The sequence below is a fragment of the Oncorhynchus clarkii genome, chromosome 26, assembly GCF_045791955.1.
Source record: "Oncorhynchus clarkii lewisi isolate Uvic-CL-2024 chromosome 26, UVic_Ocla_1.0, whole genome shotgun sequence".
Classification (NCBI taxonomy): domain Eukaryota; kingdom Metazoa; phylum Chordata; class Actinopteri; order Salmoniformes; family Salmonidae; genus Oncorhynchus; species Oncorhynchus clarkii.
In genome coordinates, this window is record NC_092172.1 from 14,975,742 (window position 1) to 14,981,872 (window position 6,131).

Below are 6,131 nucleotides of genomic sequence, written 5' to 3' on the forward strand. Positions count from 1 at the left end.
TCAATTCTCGGGCCGACTCTCTTTTCTGTATACATCAATGATGTTGCTCTTGCTGCTGGTGATTCTCTGATCCACCTCTACGCAGACAACACCATTCTGTATACTTCTGGACCCTCCTTGGACACTGTGTTAACTAACCTCCAGACAAGCTTCAATGCCATACAACTCTCCTTCCGTGGCCTCCAACTGCTCTTAAACGCAAAAAAAACGAAATGCATGCTATTCATTCGATCACTGCCCGCACCTGCCCACCCATCCAGCATCACTATTCTGGACGGCTCTGACTTAGAATACGTGGACAACTACAAATACCTGGGTGTCTGGTTAGACTGTAAACTCTCCTTCCAGACTCACATTAAGCATCTCCAATCCAAAATTAAATCTAGAATCGGCTTCCTATATTGCAACAAAGCATCCTTCACTCATGCTGCCAAACATACCCTCGTAAAACTGACCATCCTACCGATCCTCGACTTCGGTGATGTCATCTATAAAATAGCCTCCAACACTCTACTCAACAAACTGGATGCAGTCTATCACAGTGCCATCCATTTTGTCACCAAAGCCCCATACACTACCCACCATTGCGACCTGTACGCTCTCGTTGGTTGGCCCTCGCTTCATACTCGTCGCCAAATCCACTGGCTACAGGTTATCTACAAGTCTCTGCTAGGTAAAGCCCCGCCTTATCTCAGCTCACTGGTCACCATAGCAGCACCCACTCGTAGCACGCGCTCCAGCAGATATATCTCACTGGTCACCTCCAAAGCCAATTCCTCCTTTGGTCGTCTTTCCTTCCAGTTCTCTGCTGCCCATGACTGGAACGAATTGCAAAAATCTCTGAAGCTGGAGACTCACAACTCCCTCACTAGCTTTAAGCACCAGCTGTCAGAGCAGCTTACAGATCACTGCACCTGTACATAGCCCATCTGTAAACAGTCCAAATATCTACCTACCTCATCCCCATTCTGGTATTTATTTATTTATTTATTTTGCTCCTTTGCACCCCAGTATCTCTACCTGCACATTCATCTTCTGCCAATCTACCATTCCAGTGTTTAATTGCTATATTGTAATTACTTCGCCACCATGGCCTATTTATTTCCTTAACTTACCTCATTTGCACTCACTGTATATAGACTTTTTGTTTTCTTTTGTTCTACTGTATTATTGACTGTATGTTTTGTTTATTCCATGTCTAACTCTTTGTTGTTGTATGTGTCGAATGTATGTGTCGAACTACGCTTTATCTTGGCCAGGTCGCAGTTGCAAATGAGAACTTGTTCTCAACTAGCCTACCTGGTTAAATAAAGGTGAAATAAAAAAAATCATTTACAAAAAGTCTGGCGGATGAATCTGGGTTTGGCGGATGCCCGAATGCATAGTGCCAATTGTAAAGTTTGGTGGATAAATACTAATAGTCTAGGGCTGTTTTTCATGGGATGGGCTAGGCCCCTTCGTTCCAGTGAAGGGAAATCCGAGCACTACAGCATACAATGACATTCTAGACGATTCTGTGCTTGCAACTTTGCGGCAACAGTTTGGGGAAGGTCCTTTCCTGTTTCAGCACGCCACTGCACCCGTGCACAAAGCGAGGTCCATACAGAAATGTTTTTTTTTCGAGATCGGTGTGGAAGAATATGACTGGTTTGCACAGAGCCCTGACCTCAACCGCGGCAAACACCTTTGGGATGAATTGGAACACCGACTGCGAGCCAGGCCTAATCGCCCAAAATCAGTGCCCGACCTCACTTCTTCTGGCTGAATGGAAGCAAGTCCCCGCAGCAATGTTCAAAAATCTAGTGGATAGCCTTCCCAGAAGAATGGAGGCTGTTATAGCAGCAAAGGGGGGACCAACTCCATGTAAATGCCAATGATTTTGGAATGACATGTTCGACAAACAGATGTTGTAGGTTCACATTTTAGTGTGAACCTATAAAGGCTTATGTATTTAAAACTGTTACTTCTACAGTGGGATACATAAAGTACAAAATGGTTGCAGTCACAATCAATTGGACCTCTGGTAGGATGGGTGATAGATAGAATGTTCAATAAAGTATATAAACTGAGAATTTAATCATATCAACTGTATTGAACCCCTTAATTTGCCAAATTGGTATACTGTTTGGAATGTAGAATTTGGAATGATTATAAACCAATCTGTAAACAGTCAAGTTTAGCAAGATATTTGTTTATATATTGTAACTGTAGATTAGTCCACTAGCAGATCTGTAAGGAAAGCCTGTAAATGTTACTAAACATGTGATATTTAATAAATAAACACATCTGATATAAAGTTCTACGTGTTGCTGATGATTTCAATGATAGCTTATGTACCAGGCCACTTTTCCTATGCAACATAAGGGTGTGACACTGTAATGACAAAATGGCTTTGTTACGAAAGTATGCCTAAATATGTCTAAAGTATTTGAGAAAACGCACCGAACAGACCTATGTTCCGGGTTTTGACTTGTACAATGTGTGGTTACCATCATTAGTCTGAATAGGTAAGGTACGTCAACAATGCATTTCGCTGAAACCACCACTGAAGTCTCAGTCAACATCATGGCAGCATTAGGACTCCTATGGCTAGTGAGCTGTGAGTATTTTCTACTTTTCAAATAATACAAACATTTTCAAATCAATATTTATGTTAATTGCCTGAACAAAATACTTTCCCTGAGTGTATTAATTTGTCCATGCAGCCGTAGCATCCATCCTTGTCAAATGTGAAGATGCAACATCTGAACACAAAAGTAAAGTATTTCTGTTTATTGTTTTGTAGTGATTAGTGTTTTGGAAATATTTAACACATCAGTGTATACAATACAGTATAAAACAGAAATTACATTCTTAATAATGCACAGACTTACACTTAAGATAAATCCTAACTTCCACTTAAGTCAAATTTTCAAAAAGAAAATGAAGGGTTCACCCCTTATTGGTATTTGTTTTTATGCAGAGATCTACCCAGCAAAGATATTTGGACCATCTAGCGTGACTGAAGGGGTAAACATCAATTTTAAATGTAGCACTACTGGCATCAGAGGACCTGAGGACAAGTTCATTTTTTACCTTTGCAAGAATGGAGTTGGGATAAGAATTGCGCTGCTTGAGAAAGGTGAAGATGATGCTATTTTTGACATGAAGAATGTCACAAGAGAAGACTCAGGCAACTACAGCTGTGTGTACACCAGAGATAAACTTGTACCTAGTCACTTGAGGTCAACAGGGGAGAATTTAGTAGTCTTTCAGGTTGATGGAGAACAGAAAGGTAAGATTCTGTCAATATTATGTTTGTAATGATAAGATTGCTATCCATACAGTATATTTGTCAATTTGTTGCAGTGCAGTTTGAATATTTGTAATTCAGTCACATTTTCAGCCAATATATTGCTTTGCAATGAAAGGCTACATACTCTGACTCGGCAGCAAGTTTAACACCAGCGTGTACTGTACACCAGAATCTATTATATCAATGTTCTTCACAGAGGGACTAAAGAAAATGGGAGGACAAGGGAGAGCGGGACTGGCAGCAGCCTTGGTCCTCCTGTTCATGACGCTGTCTGTACTGCTCTTAGTGTGGAGGTACTGGGGAATCCTGAAACAAAGTAAGTGAAGTTGGCAGTCTGTTCAGTTTAGGCCAGGAATCCATTCTTAACACAGTGCGCTGGACAGCCGACAATTCAGCTTTAAAAGGCACTTTCACCGCCGTTTACGGAGATCTCATTCACAAAACACTGCAGATGACGCCTCAATCGGAAATTCCCTTTAAATGTCAACCAAGCAATGTGGAATTTGGAATTTTGATAAACTAATCTGTAAAGAGTCAAGTTTAGCAAGATATTTGTTTATGTATTTTAACTGTAGATTAGTCCACTAGCAGTTCGCATTCACAAAACACTGCAGATGACGGCTCAATCGGAAATCCCCTTAAATATCAAGCAAGCTATAACGCAGATCAAACGTGGATATTTGAATCCCGGCCTTACAATCACCATGTCTAGCTATGTGACATGGTGGGGGAAAGTGAACAAACGCTTGATGTTAAACTAAGTGTCGATGTATTTTAACACATTGCTTTAAGTCATTCCTTACTGTTGCTTTCTGTTACAGTGATAAGCATTGACCATCAACCAAGGTATAGAAAACCTACCAAATTAAAACAAAATACTACTTGATTTATCAATGTCCACATTGTTGAGACAGGGCAAAAAATATTTGTATTCTTCCCTTAGTGAGAATCAGGATACGGATCAAACATACAGTCTACTCTCAGTTGTACCAGGTATTGTATATCAGTTCATATTTTTACATTGCATATTTTGCATCACATATTGTTCCTTTCCTTAAGTTCTAACTAAGTTATAATGTATGTTTTCTGTCTTTGATTTTCATATCCTGGATGTTTTAGTCGCAGCTGGTGTAATGTAAGTTTCTCTTCAGCACCATTTTTTTTTTTATGGGCAATTTTGCTATTTCACTATACTATTGAGATGACACCGTTTTCATAAAAGTGTCATAAGCCTGGGTTAGTTTTCCCTATTTTGGTAAAGAAAATATCTGATATGCAGTATCTTTGATGAAACAATGAAGTTACCATATAGGTTTAGTATGTATTTTTAAAGAGTACTTTTCATACAATAACCCTTTTCATAGTCTAAGATGATATCCCTTTTCCATGGCTTCTGTAAGTTGTTTACAATGGTGTCAATGTCTTGTCTGTAGTGAGGTCCCCTTTGATGGTGAGGAAGGACACTATTCTATGATAGGTGAGTCGAGAGGTACAGTTTGTCTAATCATGACATTATTAATAATACCCTAGCCGAGAAAACACTTTGTGTATGATATACTGTATCTGACTATTAAGAAAGACATTCTAATACAGGGCTGGAATCGTCAGGGAGACTACGGTAAGACATTTTAGTAACTACCACATTATTTCTAAAGATATGACACAAATAATAATAATAATATTTCATTTGTAAAGTGCATTTCCCACACTCAAGATGCACAAATGATCAATGATATATGCCAAATGATCAATGATATATGTAATATTTCCCTTACACAGAAAGAATCCTGAGCCCTTGGGTTCACAAGGTGTGTCAGGTATGTATGCAATCTCAAAGTTGTTCCTCTCTTTTCTGGAGTCCCTTAGACTTTACAGTACATAGAACTGATCTCAGTTTTATTCCCAGCAGGCATGGGATCGGTGGTTCATCAGTAAGTCTGAATCCTGCTCTTACATTTCCTTCAGTATCAGGGACATTAACGAGGTGTATTGTTGATATTTCTCTAATTACATATTTACATGTCTGAGTTTGAAGTTCATTTTCTGTTTCTGTAGCTCTCCAACTGATCCTACAGGAGATGAGGCTCTTTACAGCGTAATAACTAGAGGTAGGTACTAAAAAAGAAACCAGTAGAATAGTATACGTACATGTACTGTCTGATGGGTTACAAAGGTAGGTTCACATCATACCTATTTTTGTCTGTCTACTGACGTAGAGGCAGCCCTGAGCATCCCACGTAACCAGATACTACACAGGTTGAGGAATGTTTAGCCACATACACAGAGAGACCAACAGGCCTGCAGACAGAGGAAGGCAATGTGAGCAAAGACTCATAACACAACTCAAGTCCCTCACCACTCAAACCACAGTGCACTGACGCAGCTATATTTATATAAAGATACACTTAACTGTAGCGATTTGGTTTTCCACAGACACTTCATTCTCAGAACACTCAGTTAACTTTCTCTACATACAGTGTCCAGCATGTTTGACTAAATCTAGCAACCTCTCCCCTCAGTGAAAAGACCAGAACAGCAGGGTGAAACTGCCATCTATGCCAAAGTGAAAACAAGGAAGGAGAAAGAAAAACAGGATCCTGTTTACAGTCTGTGTCATTACAAATACAGTAGTGCTATACAGTAGTATACGACATGCGAAATGACATGACAGAACATGTGGTTTATCTGCCTTTTTGGTCATAGAAGTATGGGGATAGTAATACTGTACACCTAGGTGTATGCTAAGATGTGTTTTTTTAAATACTGCTTCGGTTTTGAACATGTTACTCTTTGATGCAGTCTGCAGTCTGGGTGCTATCTTTGAGCCTAGCAAAGA